The 26,745-nt window shown below is 44.0% G+C and overlaps 1 protein-coding gene across 1 annotated transcript in view; it reads right to left on the reverse strand.

Moving 5' to 3' along the window:
* LOC144594474 (ubiquitin carboxyl-terminal hydrolase 43-like) overlaps window positions 1–26,745 on the reverse strand; it is a 391,904-nt gene that overhangs the window by 326,843 nt on the left and 38,316 nt on the right. The gene's annotated exons all lie outside the window — the stretch shown is intronic.

The following is a 26,745-nucleotide window of genomic DNA, read 5'->3' on the forward strand; positions in this document are numbered from 1 at the left end:
TCTGCATTGTAATGCTATGATTGCATCTCCTTTAGATAATCACGATCCACACAGTCAGAAGTGGTGGAGCACATGAATGTTGTTACTAGCAACTTGAATACGGTGGATGACTTCATCGTCTTCACATGTTGTTATAAGATTATATTAGGATTAAAGCCACATTATACTTTCAACATTCCTTCAAACAAGGTTTGATCCTGACTACGGGTGCTATCACTTCGGAGTTTGTACGTTCTCCCTGTGACCGTGTAGGTTTTCTCTGGGTCCTCCAGTTTCCACCCACATTCCAAAGTCGCAGGTTAATTGGCTTCAGTAAAATTGTTAAATAGTCAACAGTGTGTAGGATAGTGTTAGTGTACAGGGTGGTCGCTGGTCGGTGCGGACTCGGTGGACTGAAGGGCCTGTTTCCGTGCTGTATCTCTGAAATCTAAAGGTTTCATTGCAACCAAAGATAGACACAAAGTGCTGGAGTAACTCAATGGGTTAGGCATCTTTGGAGAGAAAGGATGGATGACGTTTTGGGTCGAGGCCCTTCTTGGGACTCAGCACTTTGCGTCTATCTTTGGTATTATCCAGCATCTGCAGTTCCTGGTTTCTACATATTAATTGCAAGCAAAGTAATTTTAAAGTCTGCTGGGCCATACACCATGGAAACAGGCCCTTTGGCCCAACTTGCCCACACCGACCAACATGCCCCATCTATGCTAGCCTGCATTTGGCCCATTTCCCTCTGAACCTATCCTATCCCTGTATCTTTCTAAATGTTTCTTAAACGTTATCATAGTACCTGCCTCAACTACCTCCTCCAGCAGCTCATTCCATATACCTACCACCCTTTGTGTATTTAAAAATTGACCTCAGGTCCCTATACACCCCCCCCCCCTCCCCCCTCCCCCTCACCCTCACATAACCATATAATCAATTGAGTGGAGACACAAGAAAATGCAGATTCCGGAATCTTGAGCAAAACACAAAATGCTGGAGGAACTCAGTGGGCCTGGCATCTCTGGTGGGAAAGGATGGGTGACGTTTCGGGTCAGGACCCTTCTTCAGACTACAGCGGGAGAGCAGGAGGAGTCACGGAGAGAGAAGGGCGAGAGTCTCACATAACACCGGGCACAGAGAGGGGAACTCCTTCAAACAGCCCGAGGAAGGGTCCTGACCAGAATGATCGTCTGCCCATCCCCTCCACAGATGCTGCCTGACCCGCTGAGTTCCTCCAGCGCTTCGTGTTTTAAACAATTGAGTGACTTCATTTCTCATGCTGGTAAACTGCAGATGTAGAGAGGCACGATAGTGTAAGGCACTTTTCGTATCTCAAATCTCTTTGCAGCTACTGAAAGTATTAAATAGAGTCACTGATCTAATAGGAAAGAATGCAGTGGATCTGCATTCAACATGGTTTCACAATCAGTAACATAATAATGAACAGATAAGGAAGGGGCAGGTACTGCCATGGCACCAGAGATATTTGCCCTGCTCTTTAAACTGCCTTTATCAGTTTAGTTTTTAGTTTCGAGATACAGCATGGAAACAGGCCCTTTGGCCCACCGAGTCCATGCTGACCATCAATCACCCATTCACATTAATTCGATGTTATTCCCACTTTCGTATCCACTCCCTTGATACTAAGGACAATTTACAGAGGCTAATTCACCTGCAATCTAGTTCTTTATTGTCCACCTGAAAGATGATATCGAATCCAATAGTCAAAATCTACAACAATGCAACATACTCCTGCTACTGCAATGGACAGCTTTTGGCACACAAGTGGGATTTGAGACCAGAACATTGACACAAAATGCTGGAGTAACTCAGCGGGTCAGGCAGCATCTTTAGAGAAAAAGAATGGGTGTCATTTCGGATCAGGGCCCTTCTTCAGACTGACGGTCTATCTTTGGTGTAAACTAGCGTTTGTAGTTCTTTGTTTCTACATTGGGACCAGACCTTTTTGACGCAAAATCACAAAGATGCGTAAATTTGTAGCTTAATCGGCCTGTCTCCTAGTGTGCAGGTGAGTGGTGGAATATGGGGAAATAATGTGGGTGGGGGGGGGTTGGAGGAGGGGGGGGTGAGAATAGGTGGGGGTGGAGAAGGAGGGGTGATGGGAATGGAGGGAAAAGAGGTAAAAAACACTGGAGGAACACCGAAGAATATTAGTGAAGAGATAGGATTACTCTGAGCTAGCATAAACATGATGGGCTGAAGTGCCCTCCAATGTCGTTAAGGAAACACAAATACAAAAGATTTGTTTTACTGAGTCATGGGTAATGGTATAATATATAATGCATTATGCGATCTTGAGCCATTTAATAAGTTCAGAATTCCGAGAGGCATAATTAGGCCATTTGGCCTATCGTGTCTACACCACCATTCAATCATGGCCAATCCATCTTTCCCTCTCAACCCTATTCTCCTGCCTTCTCCTCATAACCTTTGACTAATTAAGAATCTTTCAATCTCCGCTTTAAAAATACTCAATGAAGGGCCTCCACAGCCTTTTGTGGCAATTAATTCCACAGATTCATTACCCTCTGAATAAAGAAATTCCTCCTCATCTCCTTACTAAATGTGCGTCCTTTTGTTCTGAGGCTGTGCCCTCTGGTCCTAGACTCTCCACATCCACTCTATCCAGGCCTGTCACCATTCCGCATGCTTCAATGAGGTCTCCCCTCATCCTTCGAAACTCCAGTGAGTACAGGCCCAGTGCCGTCAAAAGCTCATCATTAATCTTGAGACTAGAGGGTGAAAGAAAATAATTTATCAAAGGCCGACGTGCAACGAAGATAATCCACCCTGTAAAGCCCTGAGCATTCACCTCAGAGAAGAGGTGGCTGGGGCATGGTGAGGGGGAATTGTTCCCAATTATCAAGAGTTTAATCATAAGCAGTTTAAGGGAAAGCGTTCCCAATGACAGTGATGAGGGGTCCACAAGAGCAAGACACATTTTTTTTAAAAACTTGACAAAAGAATGAGAAGAGAGACTGGGTGGCACTGACTGCCTTACAACGTCAGAGACCCTGGTTTGATCCTGACCATGGGTGCTCTCTGTACCGAGTTTCTACATTCTCCCTGTGACCAGGTGGGTTTTCCCCAGATGCTCCGGTTTCCTTCCACCCTCCAAAGTCGTGCACGTTTGCAGGTTAATTGGCTTTGGTAAATTGTCCCTAGTGTGTGTAGGATAGTGCTAGTGATCGTTGCCAGCGTGGACTCGGTGTGCTGATGGGCCTGATTCCCACGCTGTATCTTTAAGCTAAACTAGAAAGTAAAGGCAGATTGCCAAAGACACCAATTCCACGATGATAACAAATATATGCAATCTAATAGAAAATAAATTTGCAAGTCTCTGGGGAATAGAGCAGGGGTGTGGAACTAATTGGACAGTTCTGGCACACACACAAGCACTGAATCAAATGGCCTCCTTCTGCTCTGTTCTGGACTGGAAACATCACACAAACAGTTCAACACATTTTTCAGCCAAGGGAGGGCATGCAGCTCAAGGGGAAAAAAAAAGCAAAGAAAGTCACAACGATCGAGACGCAACAAACTTATTGGATTAGTAATAGACAATAGACAATAGGTGCAGGAGGAGACCATTCGGCCCTTCGAGCCAGCACCACCATTCAATGTGATCATGGCTGATCATTCTCAATCAGTACCCTGTTCCTGCCTTCTCCCCATACCCCCTGACTCTGCTATCCTTAAGAGCTCTATCTAGCTCTCTCTTGAATGCATTCAGAGAATTGGCCTCCTCTGCCTTCTGAGGCAGAGAATTCCACAGATCCACAGATTCGGTCTAACAAACCGGTGAGTAGAGTTCAGATCCACTTCAACAATTGTGGAATTCGTACTGCACAGAATAAAGAAAAAACACAAAGTGCTGGACAAACTCAGCAGGACTGGGATTGGCTGCTCATAGGACCGAGAGCACGGACTGGACTTTGAAAATGGCACCAAAACCTGCAGCCCCTTACATGCAGGTTCAGTGGACTATTTCTGTGCACATTACTAATCAGCGATTGTGCTTAGGTATGGCGATACTTTACTGAGCTGTATGTAAGAAAATAATTTCACTGTGCACTTGCAAATGTGATAAGAAAAGCACCATTGAACCATTGGAGTCAGGCAGCGTCTGTGGATGGAATGGACAGGCGAGATTTCGGGTCTCACCTTTGTCTCTCACCGCACTCATCTGTCCATCAAACTCCCCTCACATGCCAGGCTTTGTTCCAACCCCCGCCCCCCCCCACCCACCTCTCATTTCCAGGTTTCTATACCCCCCTACTCCATCCGTCTGAAGAAGGGTCCCAAACCAAAACGTCATATTTCCATGAGAAAATGGGCATTAAGACTGATAAACAGGAATGACATACAGAATTGTTATGACGGTAAAAGTCTGCAGTACACGTGGATATCTTCTGTGAGGAAAGTCACTTATTGTCAACGTTGACCAAATGATGGCAGAGACAGACACATCAGAACATGCTGAAGTAGATGATGACAAACATATTCTGCAAGTGGATATGGGACCAACTACTGATACATAGTTAAAGGGGTTCGAGCATCTGAAAAACCTCGTTGACAGACTAAATTTCTAGTAAATGTATGAATGTGAACTAACTCTTTCACAGAGAGAGAGAGTGGTGTGGCATGCTTGAATATAAAGGACCCGCATGTGCATTTGATTCAATGTTGTCATTACATGTGGTACAAGGACCATTTGGTTCTGTTTGACTTCAGCTAAGCATTCACCCATTCTGAAGCGTGTAATCTCCACGGAGGCTATGATATATAGCACTTACCAGCAATACAACAAGACTGGCTCAGCAGACACCTTCAAATACTCTGCAATAGATCACATTAGAAAAATAGGATTGCAGTGCAAATTAGTGGAACTGACAACCGAAGAGAACAAAAAGGAAGTGAGCTCAACTGGACTGCGCAGTGGCGCAGCGGTAGAGTTGCTGCCTCACGGAGCCAGAGACCCACATTCAATCCCAACTACGGCTGCCGTCTGGATGGACTTTGTACGTTCTCCCCGTGACTCACGTGGGTTTTCTCCAGGAAGCTCCGGCTTCCTCCCACACTGCAAAGACGTGCAGGTTTGTAGGTTAATTGGCTTCGGTAAATTGTCCCTAGTGTGTCGGATAGTGCTAGTGTACAGGGGGAATCACTGGTCGGCACAGACTCAGTGGGCCGAAGGGCCTATTTCCATGCTGTATCTCTAAAGTCAAAAATCTAAGCTAAACTTGACCTGTTGGTGGCTGTGGATTCTTAAATGCGTTATGTAATTGCCAGAATTTAAAAAAAATCTAAATTGAACCACACTTCTTGAACAAGTGAATGTGCACAGAAACAATGACCATAGTTGGATGGCTTTGCAATTAAGCCAGTGAAATCCAATTAGCTGAGTTTCCACTTTGACAGGTTCAGAGGAATTAAGCCAGTGAAAAGCAGCAGTGATATTGATAGAATGACACAAAACCAATGCTAAGATGTTGTGTTTTAGGCTACTATTTAAAAAAAACAAAAAACAAATGAAAGGAAATTGTCAACATGATGTAAATAATGCACAGTGGAGCAGCTGGTAGAGCTGCTGCCAAAAATGCGGCAAAGATGTGGGTTCAATCCTGACATCGGGTGCTGACAGCGTGGAGTTTGTTCTCCCTGTGACTGCGTGGCTTTCCTCCGGATACTCCGGTTTCCTCCCACATCCCAAAGACATGAGGGCGTGTCGGTTAATCGGCTCCTGTAAAAATTGCCTCTCGTGTGTAGCATTTTGAACTTTACTGTAAAATTGCTGTTCGAAAATATACATTTCCTATTTTGCATAATCAAACAATCTCTTATCCAAGCACCCATCCCACATCAAAAAGAAAAAAAAGCTCCTGTCTATGGTGCTGGAATCCAGAAGGTTTTTGTACTTTGAAGCCATCCAGGGCTGCCTCGATTTGGAATAAAGTCTGAATAACTGCATCTTGAATAGGTAGCTGAAAAAGGACAGGAGCCCTGGCAATGCTTTGATGTTTAGATAGAGGGCCGTCACATCTTAAAATTCTGTGGAGGAACTAAACACAACAAAAAAATTGGGAAGTCAAAGAATTTCTGTCGTTCCCCAATTTTAATGTTTTTCAAAGAGCTAGTAAAGTGAGACCGATTAGGGACAAAGCTTTTTTTTTTATCCCTGGGGCATGTAGGCAGTGTAGGAATCAGCATGCATCAGTCTCACTCCACGTAACTGGTTGAAAAATGAGATCAAATGCAACCAAAAATCACATCCTCTCAAATCTTCTACAGGCATTTATACGCTAATCAGAAGTTACCTTATTACATCCTTAATGGCACTTAATTACGTTTTCTCCCTCTTACTACAAAGATAAAATTAATTTTAAACTTTAAAAGGCATCCAGAAGGAGAGGCTATATTCACTCGACAAACAGCTTGACTGTTTCCTGGCACTTTGACGAGATTTATTTTAGAAGAATCTGGTCATAGTGCCAGGGAACAGTCAAATTATTTGTAAATTGAATTAAAGTTCTTTTTCACATTTTAATATATTGCTGGGGAACTATTCACAGATCAAAATGATAATATTTTTTACCAGATATTTTGCCTAACAATGATAATCAACATTCGAACATTATACAGTGCCCTCCATAATGTTTGGGACCTAAGACCCATCATTTATTTATTTGCCTCTGTCCTCCACAATTTGAGATTTGTAATAGAAAAAATCACATGTGGCTAAAGTGCACATTGTCAGATTTTATTAAAGGGTATTTTTTTTTCATTTTGGTTTCACCATGTAGAAATTACAGCTGTGTTTACATACAGTCCCCCCATTTCAGGGCACCATAATGTTTGGGACACATGGATTCACAGGTGTTTGTAATTGCTCAGGGGTGTTTAAATGCCTCCTTAATGCAGGTATAAGAGAGCTCTCAGCACCCAGTCTTTCCTCCAGTCTTTCCATCACCTTTGAAAACTTTTATTGCTGTTTATCAACATGAGGACCAATGTTGTGCCAATGAAAGTCAAAGAACACATTATGAGACTGAGAAACAAGAATAAAACTGTTGGAGACATCAGCCAAACCTTCAGCTTACCAAAATCAACTGTTTGGAACATCATTAAGAAGAAAGAGAGCACTGGCGAGCTTACTAATCGCAAAGGGACTGGCAGGCCAAGGAAGACCTCCACAGCTGATGACAGAAGAATTCTCTCTAAAATAAAGAAAAATCCCCAGACACCTGTCCGGCAGATCAGAAACACTCTTCGGGAATCAGGTGTGGATTTGTCAATTACCACTGTCCGCAGAAGACTTCATGAACAGAAACACAGAGGCTACACTGCAAGATGCAAACCACTGGTTAGCCACAAAAATAGGATGGTGAGGTTAGTTTGCCAAGAAGTACTTAAAAGAGCAACCACAGTTCTGGAAAAAGGTCTTGTGGACAGATGAGACGAAGGTTAACTTACATCAGAGTGATGGCAAGGGCAAAGAATGGAGGAGAGAAGGAACTGCCCAAGATCCAAAGCATACCACCTCATCTGTGAAACACAGTGGTGGGGTGTTATGGCCTGGGCATGTATGGCTGCTGAAGGTACTGGCTCACTAGTCAATCAATAGTCGTTTATTTGTCACATACACATAAATGAAACATTACCCGCAGTTCAACAATAAGACCAATAAGAATAATCAATAAAAATGCAATAATACATACAATCATAAACTAACACCAAACAAAAAGAAACATCCATCACAGTGAGTCTCCTCCAGTCCCTTCTCACTGTGATGGAAGGCCAGAATGTCTTTTCTCTTCCCCTGCCGTCTTCTCCCGCGGTCAGGCTGTTGGAGTTGCCACGTCGGGGCGGTCGGGGCTCCCGACATTGAAGCCCCCGCTGGACGGTGAAAGGTCCGCGGCCTATTGCAGGCCGCGCCGGACGGTGAAAGGTCCGCGGCGGGCCGGCCCAAGCCCCGCGATTCGGGGCGGGCGAAGACGCTGCCGCTGCCACTGCCGCTGCCGCTGCCGCTGCCGGAGCTCCCAATGTCGTCCCCCATCCAAGGGCCTGCGGGCTTCCGACGTCCACGCGGCCCGCGCCGGAGCCTCCGGAGACGAGTCGCAGCCGCTCCCGCAGCATCCGAAGGCGGCCAGCGCCGCAGGTGGTGAGTCCGGGCCGTGGACTCTGCGAACCAGAGCCCCAGGTGGTCCCAGGTGCATGGCCGGTGGTAGGCCGCATTGGGAACGGAGACACGACACAGAAACAAAGGTCGCGTCTCCGTTCGGGAGAGAGAATGTTACAGTTCCCGTTCCCTCCCACCCTCCCCCCCCCCCCCCAAACATAACATACAAACACTACACCATATTAAAACTACAATTCATACAAAACAACAAAAAACACAAAAGACAGACGGACTGCAGGCAAGCCGCAGCTGCGAGGGCAACGCTGGCTCCAGTCACTAATTCACTAGTGAAAGATCACTAATCTTTATTGATGATACAATTGCTGATGGTAGTAGCATAATGAATTCTGAAGTGTATAGACACATCCTATCTGCTCAAGTTCAAACAAATGCCTCAAAACTCATTGTCCGGCAGTTCATTCTACAGCAAGACAATGATCCCAAACATACTGCTAAAGCAACAAATAAAAATTTTCAAAGCTAAAAAATGATAAATTCTTGAGTGGCCAAGTCAATCACCCGATCTGAACCCAATTGAGCATTCCCTCTTATATGCTGAAGAGAAAACTGAAGGGGATTAGCCCCCAAAACAAGCATAAGCAAAAGATGGCTGCAATACAGGCCTGGCATAATCATCACCAGAGAAGACACCCAGTAACTGGTGATGTCCATGAATCGCAGACTTCAAGCAGTCATTGCACGCAAAGGATATGCAACTAAATACTAAACATGACTACTGTCATTTACATGACGTTGCTGTGTCCCAAACATTATGGTGCCATGAAATGGGGGGGGACTATGTATAAACACAGCTGTAATTTCTATATGGTGAAACCAAAATGTATAAAATTACCCTTTAATAAAATCTGACAATGTGCACTTTAACCACATATGATTTTTTTTCTATTACAAATCTCAAATTGTGGAGTAGAGAGGCAAATAAATAAATGATGGGTCTTTGTCCAAACATTATGGAGGGCACTGCATTTATTTAAGATACATTTATGGCACACATCAAGGCCAGAATTTACTGACCATCCTTAACTGCGTTTGAACAGAGTACTTGCTAAATCATTTCAGCATCTGGTAAAATGTCAAACACATTGAGGCAAGTCTGAATCACACACAAGCAGCACTAGATAAGGATGATAGATGACCCTTCCTCGAGGATGTTACTGAAACAGATGGATATTTACAACAATCCTCTTGTTTCATTGTCACCATTCCTCATTCAAATCCTCTTCATCCCAGATTCATACAATTTGCTGAATTTAACGTTGCCCATTACGGGGGAGACAATAAGTCCAAGCCTCTATTATTGGTCACTGCCCCCCTTTCTCCACTAATGTCAGTTACCCAGTTCCCCCCTCCCCACAATCAGTCCGAAGAACAGTTCCGACCAAAAACGTTACCTATTCATTTTCTCCAGAGATGCTGCCTGACCCCCTGAGTTACATAGAAACATGGAAAATAGGTGCAGGAGGAGGCCATTTGTCCCTTCGAGCCAGCACCTCCATTCGTGTGATCATGGCTGATCATCCACAATCAGTAACCCGTGCCTGCCTTTTCCCCATATCCCTTGATTCCACTAGCCCCATAGAGCTCTATCTAACTCTCTTTTTAATTCATCCAGTGAATTGGCCTTCACTGCCTGCTGTGGCAGAGAATTCCACAAATGCACAACTCTCTGGGTGAAAAAGTTTCTTCTCACCTCAGCACTCCAGCACTTGGTCTGTGTCACTATCATTAATCCATTGACAAAATCACCACCCTCCCATTCTCCAGATGTGATCTATGACGGCTCCATATAACTGCATCCCCGCTTCCGCCCACATCCCGCGGCACCTGTGCTTAACAAAAATCAATCAATCGCAGAATCTAAAAAGCTCCAAATTTTACCCACTCTCTGCATAAGTTTAGGAATGTTTCCCGACTTTAATCTTGAGAGTTCTAACTCTATGTTTCTGTTTACACGCATCAATTTAGTTCAATTCAGACCTATTTAGAAACATTGAATCCATGCCGACTATCGATCACCTGTTCACACTAGCTCCATGTTATCCCACTTTCTCATCCACTCTCTACAAATGATATATTTAGGCTGAATAACCCCGAGAAAAAAAAACCACGCGTTCTTGTGATGTGGGAGGAAACCACAGCACCCAGAGGACACCCACGTGGTCACAGGGGTGAACCTGCAAACTCCACACAGATAGCATCCAAGGTGGGGATCAAACCTAGGTCTCCAGTGCTGTGAGGCAGTGGCTCTACCAGCTGCACTACCGCGCTACCCAATCATAAATTCCCAAATCTGCAAGATCAAATTCTCTCCATCAACCTGTTCTACCTAGTACCTTGACAGCTGATTCATTTTTTCCATCTAAATAAAAATGGAATACAAACACTAATTTCCTCAATATTGATTTGTGCTTCAGCTTTTTGGATCCTGCGACTATTCTGGTAAATCCAAGCTGTGTTTCATCCCTCTAAAACTTTCCCATCCATGTGCCTGCCTGAGTGTGTTTTAAATGCTGCATTGTGCCAGCCTCAACTACCTCCTCTGGCAGCTCGTTCCATACACCCACCCTCCTCTATGTAAAGACGTTATCCCTTGGGTTTCCATCAAATCTTTCCCCTCTCACCTCAAAACTACATCATCTGTTGTTCGTTTCCCTGACCATGGGTACAAAACTGCGCATTCACCCTATCAATTCACCTCATGATTTTACACACCTCTATAAGATCACACCTCAGTCTCCTGTATTCCCTGGAATAAAGTCCTATCCTGCCCAACATGGACATTACAGGGACGGTTTCTTTCCCGCTGTTATCAGGCAACTGAACCATCCTACTAACAACGAGAGAGTGGTCCTGAGCTACTACCTACCTCATTGGAGACCCTCAGACTACCTTTGATCAGGCTTTACCGTGCACTAAATGTTATTCACATCATTGCCTTCATCATGTGTCTGTACACTGTGGGTGGCTCGACTGTAATCATGTATTGCCTTTCTGCTGACTGTTTAGCATACAAAAAAAGCTTTTCATTGTACCTTGGTGCACGTGACAAGAAACTAGACTCAAACCTCTCCCCTTAGCTCAAGCCCTTGAGCCCTGGCAAGATCATGGTAAATCAGATTGGTGAATCACACTGCGGCCACACCAGTGACTAAGTGTGAATACCCAGCAAACCACTTTCTTGCCGTTCCGCTTGCAGCCTTCTAAATTGCAATCATTTTTTCTTTCCCATGGAATTACATTAGTTGCTGGGTCAGAACCCACTGGAGGTCTCGAGCATACAATCTGCTCTGCTGGAAATTTGAAAGCGATGCCAACCGGTACAAATGAGAAGCGGAGTAATGAGGTCAAAAAACATCCAGAATGAAGTGATTTTCTAATAACTAAATGACCCAGTGGTTGGGCTGAGCCTTCAGTTTGCCGTGTACAGGTCACAGGTTTCTTCTCAGCGCTGGCAGCCAACACTGTATGCCAACCAGATGTGTAATGAATTCTGTCAGCACCTGCCAGACCTCTCTTTGCAGCACCTCCGCACATCTCATCTCACCATCTCAGGAGAAAGGGACAAATTGAAACTCCCACAGCTCATTGTCTCAAACATACCTTTGTAAAAGCTGTAGTATTTCGTCAAAGAGCGGCGGGCTGCTTTTACCGCTGAATGGGACCGGTTTTTGCTCTTCCCAAACACCGTCAGAATATCGTACAACAATCCTGCCATTTTCTTGAAGACTCGCGACAAAAACTGTATTCATACTAATCATCGACCATAAAGCAACGAGATTAATTGTGCGCTGATTAGATTTGCAAGACTCAGTCTCAAAACACCAGAATAAAATTCCAGGGTACCTGTCCATTAAAACATAATCTGATTTTCTTTATAAAAAACACGTTCAACTAATATTAGTGTTAATATTGAAAACCACATCCAGATTCACAATAACATAACAAGCAACCATAATTAATCCTTCCCCCCCCCCCCTTTTATCCCCACTCTTTCCCCTCCCGTCTGTCCCTTTCACCTACATAACCTCTGGCTTTACATTTCACTCCTCTTTCCTCCTTATCTGAACCCCTTTGCCTCCTTTTCACCTCCAGACTTACTCTTACTCCACTCGTTAATTAACCCTTTCCCCCCCCCTCCCACCCCCATCTTGTTCCATCTGTATCCACCAATCACTTGTGTATGAAGGAACTGCAGATGCACAAACTCTGCACAGACAGCGCAATGTATTTTTTGGGCTGAGGTAAATTCTTGTGCTAGTGATTCATAAAATTCTCCAGGCAGAATAAGTTACAATCCAAAACAATAACTTGATTTTGTAGTTGTCGATAGAGGAAAAATATTTACACTGAGACTGAAAAATGCTTTAATAATAAATAGACATCAATTGAAATTCAGCTCAGTTTCTTGCATTGAAATGTTTACATAGTAAATGACAGGTAACGTCATTTTTATTTTATAACTGTAAATAGTAAATGAGACCAGCTGTGCACAAGCCACGACTGCCATTCTGCACCCAATCTATTAAATGCAACAAAACCGGGGCTCAAGTCGATATATATCAAGTCGTTATATATTGGGATCACAATTATCTTTGGTACAGATATTTCTGCAATGACACATTTCCATAACGCTAATTGGATGTAACATGACAGATACATTAGAGGACACTATCTGTATTACGCAGACCGAATTGGTTAGAAAGCAATTCTGTTCAGGAAGTGGAGAAATGTTTAAAAGTTATTTTGGAAATTGACAAGTAGGAAAAAGCTGTCATGGGGCTAAAAACAGTCAGGGGAGAAAGGCTGTTTCCATGTACCCTTCCTGCAGTAATCAGATACCATTCTCTTAAGAATATAGGCTGCTTGTTTGACTGTGGGCAGCCATTGAAATTGACAAGCTATAATTTCTATCAACACTTTTGTAATGATACTAGATTAAACAAAGTAACATTAAGCCTTTAGCTTGCAGTAACAAAACTAAACACATTGAAAAGATTGAAAAGATAAACACAAAAAGCTGGAGTAACTCAGCGGGTCAGATAGCATCTCTGGAGAAAAGCAATAGATGATGATATGGTTGAGACTCTTCTTCAGACTGAGAGTTGGGGAGGGGGAGGGGGGTTGAGCTGTTTTGCTCAAGATTCTGGCATCTGCAGTTTTTTTGTGTCTATTATTACTTAAGTTCTAGTGGACAGTTAATCAGGCAAAGTCAATATTGCTTTGTGAAAGGGAAATCGTATTGATTCATTGGAATATTTTGAAGAAATAGATTTAGGTTTAGTATTGTCACGTGTACCAAGGAAGGTACAGTGAAAAGCTTTTTTTCTTTGCTATCCAGTTAAATCAGATAATACTGTACATGAATAGAGCCGACCAACATGCCCCATCTGCCTGCATCAACATAGAAAATAGGTGCAGGAGTAGGCCATTCGGCCCTTCGAGCCTGCACCGCCATTCAATATGATCATGGCTGATCGTCCAGCTCAGTAGCCTGTACCTGCCTTCTCTCCATACCCCCTGATCCCTTTAGCAAAAAGGGCCACATCTAACTCCCTCTTAAATATAGCCAATGAACTGGCCTCAACTACCTTCTGTGGCAGAGAATTCCACAGACTCACCACTCTCTGTGTGAAGAAATGTTTTCTCATCTTGGTCCTAAAAGACTTCCCCCTTATCCTTAAGTTGTGACCCCTGGTTCTGGACTCCCCCAACATCGGGAACAATCTTCCCGCATCTAGCCTCTCCAACCCCTTAAGAATTTTATATGTTTCTATAAGACATGTTTTATATGTTTCTATAAGGTATTAACCCATATCCCTCTAAACCTCTCCTATCCATGTACCTGTTAAAATGTTTCTCAAACGTAGTAATAATACCTCCCTCAACTCCCCCGGCAGCTAGTTCCATACACCCACTACCCTGTGAAAAAGAGTTGCCCCTTGGGTTCCTATTAAATCTTTCCTCCCTCACTTTAAACCGATGTCCTCCAGTTCTCGATTCCCCTATTCTGGGCAGAAGACTGTGCATTTAACCCATCTATTCCTCTCATGATCTTATACCCCTCTATAAGAATACAATCAAACCAAATTCAAGTACAAAAGATGGAGCAAAGAGAAAGACACAGAGAGCAGAATGTAGTTCTCAGTATTGCAGCGTAACAGTTCCAGTGAGTCCCATCTCCACAATGAGGTAGGTGGGAGAATTAGGATTTACAATGTGCTGTGGAAAAGGGGAGTCAATAGATGTACTCAATTGGATTTCCAGAGGGCTTTGATTATAGACAATAGACAATAGGTGCAGGAGGAGGCCATTCGGCCCCTCGAGCCATCACCGCCATTCAATGTGATCATGGCTGATCATTCTCAATCAGTACCCCATTCCTGCCTTCTCCCCATACCCCCTGACTATCCTTAAGATAGTACCTCATCCTTAAGTACCCCGTTCCTGCCTTCTCCCCATACCCCCTAGCTATCCTTAAGAGCTCTATCTAGCTCTCTCTTGAATGCATTCAGAGAATTGGCCTCCTCGTGCGTCGTTGGTTGATGAGGAAGTAAAAGCTGATAATGTAGAAGGTAATGTTCCAGCAATGCTTAGAAGACTAGCTGGCTGACCAGAAGCACCAAATAGGCTTTAAAGGGTCTTTTCTCCAGATGGCAAGATATGAAGATTGGTACATCACCAAGACTGGCAGCAGAATCGCAACTTGTTAAAATGTAAATAAACTCATTGAAGGCACAGAGAGGTGTTGTTGCTAAAGTTGTGTTTACAAACCTACTGCAAGAAAGAATTTCAACGTTCCGATTTGGGACACATGAGAATAAAACACACTCTCGACTCCTGAAACGTCACAAAGATGGGTAGGAGAGCAACATGTGTAAAGGACACTGGGCAGCTGCAAAGAGATATTGACAAGTTAAGCGAGTGAAAGAAGGATCTGTTGGGAAATGTGAAACTGTCCACTATGGCAGTAAAAATCACAACGATATCAAACTGGAGAGTTATTGCAACATTCTGAGAGGTAAAGGGTGGTTTTCAAGCACGATTCATTAAAAAAATAAATTATTATGCAGCTGAGGCAAGTAGTTGGGAATGCTAACAGAACGTTACTACTGAGTTTACTACTGAGGGATCTGAATGTACAAAGCAGTGACGTTTCTCATCAGCTACATAGGCATTGTGGAGACCACATAGAATCATAGAGGGAACCAGTCCCTTTGGCCCATCTTGTGCATGCCACCCATTTACTTGCATTTGGCCTATATCCCTCTAAATCACTTCTATCCACGTTTCTCTCCAAATATCTTTTGAACATTGTAATTGTACCCATCTCTATCACTTCCTCTGGCAGCAACCCCTCTCAAACCACCAACCTGTGTGCGGGAAATGTTCCCCCTCAGGTCACCTTTTAATCTTTCTCCTCTTACCTTAAACCTACACCTTTTAGACTCTCCATTCTTGAGAAAAACATTGTGACCTCATCTTTGCCCCTCATGATTTTATAAACGTAAGACCACTCGACCCCTCATTGCTACGCTCCAGGGTAAAAAGCTCCAGTCTTTCCTGAGAACAAATGCTCATCAGTCCTGATATCATCAGTGAATATTTTCTGCACCCTTTGACATGGACATTCTTATTCTAACTGAGCGACTAGCTTAGGGTGACGCAGCAGTTGAGCTGCTGCCTTACAGCGCCAGAGACCCAGGTTCGATACTGACTACGCGTGCTGTCTGTACAGAGTCCTTATGTTCTCCCCTTGACCACGTGGGTTTTCTCCAGCTGTTCCGGGTTCATTCAACACTCCAAAGAGATTTGGAGGTTAATTGGGTTTTGTAAAATTGTAAATTGTCCCTAGTGTGTAGGATAGTGCTAGTGTTAGGGTTGTTCGCTGGTCGGCGCGGACTCACTGGCTCAGTGGGCCGTTTCTACGCTCCGTCTCGAAAGCTTGAAGTAAAGTGTGAGACGAGAGCTGCTCGCTATACTCTGGGTGTTGTTTCACCAACGTCTTCTACAGTTGTAACACGACGTTCCAACTTTTGTACTCAATGTCCTGCCCAATGAAGGGAAACGTTCTTCACCCTGTCTACTCACATCCCCAAGACAGGAGACTTCGTGCTTTTACACTTGGCTCTCTGTTCTACAACACTGCCATTTACTGTGCATGGCCTGCCCTGGTTTAACTTGCTAAAATGTCAGGACTGTACTCTGGAGTATTGTGTACAATATTGGTCTCTAATTAAAGGATGGGCACAAATTGATTGGAAGAGTTCAAATATTTACTAGACATGACTGCAATGGACAGATTTGAGTAAGGCGAGGCTTTCATCAGGTGGATTTTAAAACAGTGAGACAGGACTTGATTAAATCATAAGATGCTGAGACGTCTTGACAGGCAGCATGTTACAGGGTGGATTCCTCAAGTGGGAGAATGCAGACCAGGGAGTCGCTGGTTAAAAATTGTTCAAAAACAAAGAGATTACTTCCAAAGGTTTTGAATTCATCCCAAAACAATTTTTAAAGAAGATCAAAATTCCAAACTAACTAGACAATAAGACCGGGGAGCAAAATTAGGCCATTCAGCCCAACAATTCTGCTCTGCCATTCGATCACGACTGGTCTATTTTTTTCCTCTCAATCCTACTCTCCTGCCTTCTCCCCATCATCTTGGATGCCCTTACTAATCAAGAACTATTTTATGTTTCCTGAAAGTTAATAACTCAAAATAAATCAGATTATTAGGAGGGGTGCAGTTATGGTTGTTGAGATATATTTGTTAATCTTTATCAATGTCCAACTCAATGTAAAATATAAGGCACAAAGTGTTGGTGTAACTCAGCAGGTCAGGCAGCATCTCTGGGGAACATGGGCAGGAGACAGTTTGAAGTAGGGCCCCAACCCAAAACGTAACCTATCCATGTTCTCCAGGGATGCTGCCTGACCTGCTGAATTACTCCAGCACTTTGTGTCTTTTTTTTTGTAAACCAGCATCTGAAGTTCCATGTGTCCTAATGTGAAATAAGCTTTATATAATCTTTAAAGTGTTCCATTTTTATAAATTATGCTTTAAAACATTGTTGATTAAACTGATTCATGAAGGTTTTGCTATCGCAGATATGGGAGTGAGTGATGAGAATACAGACAGGCAAAGGTCCATTCATTTTGGTTGATGATTCATCACCAGCGATTCCCTTGTTCAAGATACTCCCACTTCAGGAAACCACCCCTTCGTATGCAGCCTGTCAGACTCCTCAACATCTTATGAATCAATCAAGTCCTGTCTCTCTGTTCTAAAATCCAGCAGATGCAAGCCAAGCTTTAGACTTCAGACTTTAATGATACAGGGCGGAAACAAGCCCTTCGGCCCATCGAGTCCGCGCCGACCAGCCATCCCCGTACACTAGTACTATCCTACATACTACCGACAATTTACTATGTTCCCAAACCCAATTAATCTGCAAACCTGGACATCTTTGTACTGTGATTGGAAACCGGAACACCCGGAGAAAACCCACACGGTCACAGGGAGAACATACAAACTCTGTGCAGACAGCACCTGTAGTCAGGATCAAACGTGGGTCTCAGGCGCTGTGAGGCAGCAACTCTATCACTGCGCCACCGTAGCCTTTCAATCATTTCCTCAAATGACAATCCATCCATTCCACTTATTAATTCAGTAAACCTCTTAAACTGCTTGCAATGCACAAATGCCCTTACTTTAATCAGAAACTGCCCTGTCCATAAATTTCGAGTCGAATTTTAAGAGCTTATCAAGACAATGAAATAATAATCTTAGTTATAAGGTGTGGCTGTATAACCCCCCCCCCCACCCCAATCCCCCCCCCCCACCCCAACCCCCCACCCCAAATGCAAGGAAGCAACTGATGGATGATGATTAGATAGGCGTCTGCTAGGAGCAGAATAAAGGGCTTAAGTTTTGATTGCAGTAAGAATTGCAAAGTATCTCATTTTTGATATGCATATAAACATTCAACTTTTATTTTTGAGAGTGGTGCAATGGTAGAGTTGCTGCCTTTCAGCGTCAGAGATCCGGGTTCCATCCCAACTGCAGGTGCTGTCTGTATGGAGTTTATACATTCCCCCCATGATCGCTTGGGTTTCTCCAGGTGTCCCGGTTTCCTCCCACACTCCAAAGACGTACAGGTTTGTAAGTTAATCAGCTTCGGTAAATTGTCCCTTGTGTGAAAAGATAGAACTAGTGATCGCATGGTCGATGACGGATCGGTGGGCTGAAAGGGGCCTGTTTCCACGCTGTATCTCTAAATTAAACTAATTACAAGCTTTGGAGAATCGGACGAGACACCGCATTTTCCTTTATCAGGATGCTCTGACCACAAGACATGGGAGGAGAGGAGTGGTAATGTAAACAGTCTCTCTGTGGACTGACCAATATCTTTGCCCTCAGTCATGGCCCAAACAGCACCTCAAAAGTCAGTGTTCACTGGCAATCGCCAATTGCCTTTGATATGGTTCTGGCGAGACACAGCCTTGCAATCCTTCTTTAGTTTAGGTTAGTTTATTATTGTCATGTGTGCCGAGGTACAGTGAAAAGCTTTTTATTGCCTGCTATCCAGTCAGCACTGACTACGAAAGGACTCTACATGATTCTAATCAACCTGTCTAATTGTACAGTGTCCGGGCCCAAAACAAGACAAGGGCGGTCCCATACGGGACAAACCAGTTTAGCCCAAAATACGGGATGTCTCGGCTAATACGGGACGGTTGGCAACCCTAGTTGCACCTGGTTCCATCACCATCTCTGGCAACGCTTTATAGCAGAACCACCTGTACATGGTGTCACATCTCCGCCTCAGATGTGGAATAATGATGCAGGCACAATCTGTATAAGTTACATGACTTAGTTTCTATGTTTACTGTCTCTCCTGACTGCAACCTTCCGGCCTTGCAGCACACAGCAAGCACACCTTCCAACTCTCCAGTCACCTGATGCACAGGTCACGATATTTGCATATCATCATCATGACTCATCGTCATTGCACATGGTTCCCTGAAAATGGTGACACAGGAAGATAGGTTGATGGAAACAGATGCTTAGCATGTTTGCCCTCATTGGTCAGGTACAAGACTTGAACTTAATACAAAGTTGACTGACCAATGTGCAGGAACAAATGGGGCTGTTCAAAATGCAACCCTTTCCAATAGCAGGTACAGGCCCCATGCAATATCAAACTTTCTCTGATAAAGACTTCGAAAGAGACTGCAAAACAGCCATGGCTCAGTTATCTGGAGACCAATCACCAGAGCATGGAGCTGTACCAAGTATTTAACATCTACATCTGTATAAGAACTGTATAAGAGCTTCCCTTTCTCTCAAACGCTCCAAGTAAACTTTATTTTCCAACCAAGTGACTCTACCATCCACATTAGACAGGAAATGGTTTTGGGTAGACTGATGGGACTGAAGGCTGATAATGGCTGAATGGCCTACTCCTGCACCTATTGTCTATTGTCTATTGTCTAAATCCCCAGGGCCTGATGGTCTGCATCCCAGGGTACTTAAGGAGGTGGCTCTAGAAATAGTGGAAGCATTGGAGATCATTTTTCAATGTTCTATAGATTCAGGATCAGTTCCTGTGGATTGGAGGATAGCAAATGTTACCCCACTTTTTAAGAAAGGAGGGAGAGAGAAAACGGGTAATTATAGACCAGTTAGTCTGACATCAGTGGTGGGGAAGATGCTGGAGTCAATTATAAAAGACGAAATTGCTGAGCATTTGGATAGCAGTAACAGGATCATTCCGAGTCAGCATGGATTTACGAAGGGGAAATCATGCTTGACAAATCTACTGGAATTTTTTGAGGATGTAACTAGGAAAATTGACAGGGGAGAGTCAGTGGATGTGGTGTACCTCGACTTTCAGAAAGCCTTCGACAAAGTCCCACATAGGAGATTAGTGGGCAAAATTAGAGCACATGGTATTGGGGGTAGGGTACTGACATGGATAGAAAATTGGTTGACAGACAGAAAGCAAAGTGTGGGGATAAATGGGTCCCTTTCGGAATGGCAGGCAGTGACCAGTGGGGTACCGCAAGGTTCGGTGCTGGGACCCCAGCTATTTACGATATACATTAATGACTTAGATGAAGGGATTAAAAGTACCATTAGCAAATTTGCAGATGATACTAAGCTGGGGGGTAGTGTGAATTGTGAGGAAGATGCAATAAGGCTGCAGGGTGACTTGGACAGGTTGTGTGAGTGGGCGGATACATGGCAGATGCAGTTTAATGTAGATAAGTGTGAGGTTATTCACTTTGGAAGTAAGAATAGAAAGGCAGATTATTATCTGAATGGTGTCAAGTTAGGAAGAGGGGATGTTCAACGAGATCTGGGTGTCCTAGTGCATCAGTCACTGAAAGGAAGCATGCAGGTACAGCAGGCAGTGAAGAAAGCCAATGGAATGTTGGCCTTCATAACAAGAGGATTTGAGTATAGGAGCAAAGAGGTCCTTCTACAGTTGTACCGGGCCCTAGTGAGACCGCACCTGGAGTACTGTGTGCAGTTTTGGTCTCCAAATTTGAGGAAGGATATTCTTGCTATTGAGGGCGTGCAGCGTAGGTTCACTAGGTTGATTCCCGGAATGGCGGGACTGTCGTATGTTGAAAGGCTGGAGCAATTAGGCTTGTATACACTGGAATTTAGAAGGATGAGGGGGGATCTTATTGAAACATATAAGATAATTAGGGGATTGGACACATTAGAGGCAGGAAACATGTTCCCAATGTTGGGGGAGTCCAGAACAAGGGGCCACAGTTTAAGAATAAGGGGTAGGCCATTTAGAACGGAGATGAGGAAGAACTTTTTCAATCAGAGAGTGGTGAAGGTGTGGAATTCTCTGCCTCAGAAGGCAGTGGAGGCCAGTTCGTTGGATGCTTTCAAGAGAGAGCTGGATAGAGCTCTTAAGGATAGCGGAGTGAGGGGGTATGGGGAGAAGGCAGGAACGGGGTACTGATTGAGAGTGATCAGCCATGATCGCATTGAATGGTGGTGCTGGCTCGAAGGGCTGAATGGCCTACTCCTGCACCTATTGTCTATTGTCTAAGTTACAACTTCAATTATTGACTGATTGGAAATACAGCATGGAAACAGGCCTTTCGGCCCTTGCCGATCATCGATCACCCGTTCACACCAGTTCTATGTTATCCCACTCTCTCACCCATTCCCTACGTGCTAGCACAGTTTACAGAGGCCAGTTTACCTACAGACCTGCACGTCTTTTAGATGTGGGAGGAAACCTTGAGGAAACCCACGCAGTGATGGGGGAGCATGCAAAGTCCACACACACAGCACCTGAGATCCGGATCAAACCCGAGTCTCTGGCACTCTGAGGCAGCAGCTCCACCAGCTGTCTGCTTTAACTCGCAATTATTAAGTTTGAATCGAGATCCTATTTCAATTATGGACAGCTACTGAAATGTAATTTACTTTCAAGGTTTTGCAGCATACAATGTTATTTTCTCTATTAAAAAAACCCAAAGTGTAAAATTTTAAATGTTATGATCAGCTTGGAGAAATTTGTGTGGCACGGTGGAGCAGCAGTAGAGTTGCTGTTCTCGAGCGCCAGATACCAGGGTCGATCCCGACTACAGCTACTGTCTAAAATGGAGTTTAGTCATTCTCCCCGGGCTTTCTCCAAGTGCTCTGGTTTCCTCCCACACTCCAAAGAAGTACAGGTTTATAGTTTAATTGGCTTCAATAAATTGTAAATTGTCCCATGTGTGTAGGATAGTACAAGTGTACAGGGTGATCGCTGGTCGGTGCGGACCCAGTGTGCCGAAGGGCCTGTTTCCACGCTGTATCGCTAAAGTCTAGTTTAAATTTGGAAATAATGGAAAATAATGGATTTAGGTTTTTTAGGGTAAATTTGGGTAAATTTGGGTTTATGGAAAATAATGGTTTTCATTTTCACTATAGAAGAATACGTCACATTTTACCTTTAAATGGTCTTTTAATGAGTCCTGCCAACACAGCCATGCAGCTCAGCTTTTCTGATGCAGTCTCTCAAAGAGTTTTAACTTTGATAAAACTGCTTTTATCAACATCTGTGACTGAGAGGCAAACAAAACCGCTGGGAAGGTGAACACAGCTCACCCTTAACTAATCAATACTCTCTCAGATGTAACAGCGCTGCTCCTTACATTTAAGTCTAAAACGAACTGAGCTTCATTCAGAGTGCAAGTATAAACTTCCATCCACACCCTCCCTGGCAATGGCTTTGCCCTGTTGAACCAAAACACAAAGTGCTGGAGGAAGTCAGTGGGCCAGGCAGCATGTGGGGAGGGAATGAACAGGAGACGTCTTAGGTCAGGTCCCTTCTTCAGACGACTCCCACAGATGCCGCCCATTTTAAAGCTCTATGTTTGAATTTTAAAGCGCTGTTGGAAATTGGCTTAACCTGGAATGTTTTCTGCACATTTCTACACATTTCCTGCACATTCTAAGTCATCTTAGAATCAAATGAGATATCTTGTTTTTCTAAATCATCTTGGAATCAAATGAGTCATCTTGTTTTTCACCTGGACTTTCAGGTCAAAGGAATTGCACATCTGGCAATCACTGGAGATTCTCATAGTCTCATTGTTTATAACTCGTTTTCACCCAGGCCACAGCGAACAATGGCCTGTTCTCTTTATCATTGTTACTTTTTTGCATATCTTTCATTCATTTGTTCTATATCTCTCTGTATCACCGTCTATATCTCTCTTTTCCCTCTCCCCTGACTCTCAGTCTGAAGAAGGGTCTCGACCCGAAACGTCACCTATTCCTTTCCTCCAGAGATGCTGCTTGACCCGCTGAATTACTCCAGCTTTATGTGTCTGTCTTCGGTTTAAACCAGCATCTGCAGTTCCTTCCTATGCTGGAAATTAGGGTATAGTTTTGGACTCGGGTAATGAGTGCACCTTATGACTACAGTAGTATTTAATCAGTGGCTGGTAGGTGAGCAGCGAAGAAGGACCTCTACCCCCAGCGGGCCAATATGACATGGTGCATGGCAAGGCCCAATACTAAATATTACACTTTACAAAAAGATACAACTTATTTACTGTTGATGCAATTTGTCACTGGATTTATAAATTGTGACTTTTGTTTGGCAAATTCTACCAGCTTTGATCTCTCAGTCCCCTTTAAATTCCAATCAATATTGAAGCACATCATTAGTAATACCGGCAAGCATTTCCTGCATCATATGTTTTCCAACATTTTTCTGCCTTTTATTTAAAATGTAGGCCACCTACATTTTTCTTACATAAGTATTGTTTCTCCGGGGTGCAGCTCACGAGAACTACAGCTGCATTTACATAGAATCTATATTGACACAAAAAAAATCCGCTGTTCTTTCCCAGAGGGAGACTTAAAGCGCGGCTGAAGGGATATATTTAACGCTTTCAGTAAACTTTGAGTTCTACGAAATTAGTGTATTTTGCTGAAGAATTCCAAAGACAGAAGGTATTAAAGTCAGGCGGCTCAGTGTCGCAGCAGTAGAGTTGCTGCCTTACAGAGCCAGAGACCCAGATTCAATCCTGATGACAGGTGCTGTTTGTCCATTCTCCCTGTGACCGTGTGGGTTTTCTCTGGGTGCACCGGTTTCGCCCAAACTCCAAAGACATACAGGTTTGTAGGTTAATTGGTTTTGACAAAAAACATTGTAAATTGTCCCGAGTTTGTAGCATTGTGGCAACGGTAACGGGGAATATGCCCCGATCTCTATCAACGGGGACAGTGTGGAGAGAGTGTCCAGCTTCAAGTTTCTGGGCACTCACATTTCGGAGGACCTAACATGGTCCAATAACACTGCTGCGCTGGTCAAGAAGGCACAACAAAGACTGCTCTACTTAAGAACACTGAAAAAGTCTGGTCTACCCCAACAGCTGCTGACGACCTTCTACCGCTGCACCATAGAGAGCATCCTAAGGCATGGCATCCCTGTGTGGTACCTCAGCTGCACGGAGGCAGAAAGGAAAGCTCTACAGCGGGTAGGCCATAGAGCTCAGAGGGCCATCGGAACACAGCTACCAGACTTGGAGGGCATCTACAACACACGATGCCTCAGAAAAGCCACCAGCATCCACAAAGACTCTTCACACCCCTGCAACTGTCTGTTCGAACTCCTTCCATCGGGCAGACGATACAAGGCCTTCTACGCCCGCACCTCCAGACTCAGGAACAGCTTCATCCCCAGGGCCATAGCTACTATGAACCGGTCCTGCTGAGCCGGATGGCCACAACGCATAGATCAACTTGCACTTTACCCTGTCTAAAAACTGTTACAATTGTTTCGTTTCGTTGGGTTGCTGTTAATTACTTAAATTATTGCATCGTATGGGAGGCGCATTCCCAATCTCGTTGTACCCCTGGGTACAATGACAATAAAGATATATTGTATTGTATTGTATTGTATTGTATGAACGCAGACTCGATGGGCCAAAGGGCCTGTTTCCGCACTGTATCTCTAAAATTTAATTGTAAATAAATAAACGTGCTATCTTGTAACAATCGTGCAGAAATGAAAGTGCTGCAGATCAAATTTCGCGTTCCTAAAAAAACCAAAGATTGTCAAAGTTTGCAACTAAAACTTGGAAGTTAAAACATTTTAAAAGACAAATGTAAAGGAAAAAAATATTTGCAAAAGTTCGATTCAGTAATAAATACATTAATGAAGTTCAAAGCAAATAAAATGTGCAGTTGTCAAAAGAAACCAATCAGTAATAATGACGCCTAATTAAATGTCCCAGTTTAGTTTAGCTTAGATTAGATTAGGGATACAGTGCGGAAACATGCCCTTCGGCCCACTGAGTCTACACCGACCAGCGACTACCTGTACACCAGCACTATCCCACACACGGGATAGTTTACAATTATACAAAGCCAATTAACCCACAAACCTGTACGTCCTTGGAGTGAGGGAGGAAACCGGAGAATACCCACGCAGGTGAACAATATGAAAATGAATTGTAAAAATGAGTCAGCAAGACGAAAAGAGAGCAGAGGGTGGCGATGGAGGGGAGAAAGCACCATCTTCTTGTGTCTCATCCCCTCCGTCCCCACAGTGATTCAATTATCTTTTATTGTCACGCACCTATCTACAGTGAAATGCTTCATGTTGCATCCACCCTGCATAATCAAGCAGCAGACCTCACGTAGGCATTACATAAGTGTCGCCACGTTTTGGCGCTGACAAAGTTGCAAAAGTTCACCGAACTTTCCTATCTAGTGCCTGTCGCTGCACATGGCAGCAACCCATGATTAGGCGTCATTATTACTGATTGGTTTCATTTGTTGGTGACCCCCTGCCCAGACCCCTTTATTCTTGGTGACCCCCCCTCTACCTCCACCGGGTCCCCTTTCATTCTTCCTTACGGCCTTCCCCGCTCTCGGCTCTCCAACGGCCCACCTCGCCCCTCGATGGCCTTCCTTGCTCTCCGATGGCCCACCTTGCTCTTGGTGGTTGCTCGTGGGTCCCACCCCGCTCTCGTGGCGTGGGTCCCATCGGCATCCACAGTGGGCGAGCCGGGCCTAGACACCCGGCCGCGCACCACCACCACCCCACTCAGAGTGGGCGGGCGAGGTTAATGTAGAGTCCCTGCGTTGTGCCGTCATGGGTGGTGAGTGGCAGCAAATTATCTCTTCAGACCTGCGATCTAGAACTTCCCCCCAAAATACATCTTCCTAAAGAAAAATATCAAAGATGCACTCAAACCTACTGAGGAACAGAGTCACTGCCTCACCAGAAAACGCAGCAAAACCTAGAGAAACCAGAAGTTTGTGAAATGAAAGATGCATTCTTAATGTAACCGCAAGGGCAGCTTTATAAAATAAGCAGTGAGGAACCTGGCTCATATTTAAACATGCCCCCCTTCGGTGAAGACTTTTTAATTCAATAAAAGCATTCCTTCATGGTCCTTCATGATAGTTCCTTTAAGAACGTGTTTCAGGACTTGTCAAGTAGGATCTGTGCTTATTGTACGTTCAAAACAAATTCAAAACAATGCCTCTCTTATTTCACAAACCTCTGACTTCCCTAAGTTTTGACGAGTGTTCTGATGTGCTGTCAGACAAAGAAGCAGTGCCTCAGTAGGTTTGAGAGCATTCTGCAAACAGCGGCTCTACTTACCGAGTATTTTAGAAGACACGCCAAGCTATTCAGCCCAAAGACTGCACACGAGCCTTGTTGGAAAAAGGCTTGCGTGATACGGGTCAATGAATTGAAAATGGACCACAATTCAGCAGCTTTGTTAAAAAGGTCTCGTTTCCAGATCACTTTTATTCACTGCACAGAACACTTGCAGTACATAGTTGGCAGCACTACTTTAGACAAGAAAATGACTGAAATCCCTCATCACCCTCCTTCCTCTTAAACTAATAGCTTGTAACGTCCAGGTTCAGGAGCAGCTTCTCCCCTGCAACCATCAGGCTATTAAACACTCCACCCTCCAAATACAATCCAAACTACAGACTTGGGGACATCATTTCTGCACTATTATCATCCATTTATTTATTTGTCTGT

The sequence above is a fragment of the Rhinoraja longicauda genome, chromosome 6, assembly GCF_053455715.1.
Source record: "Rhinoraja longicauda isolate Sanriku21f chromosome 6, sRhiLon1.1, whole genome shotgun sequence".
Taxonomy (NCBI): domain Eukaryota; kingdom Metazoa; phylum Chordata; class Chondrichthyes; order Rajiformes; family Arhynchobatidae; genus Rhinoraja; species Rhinoraja longicauda.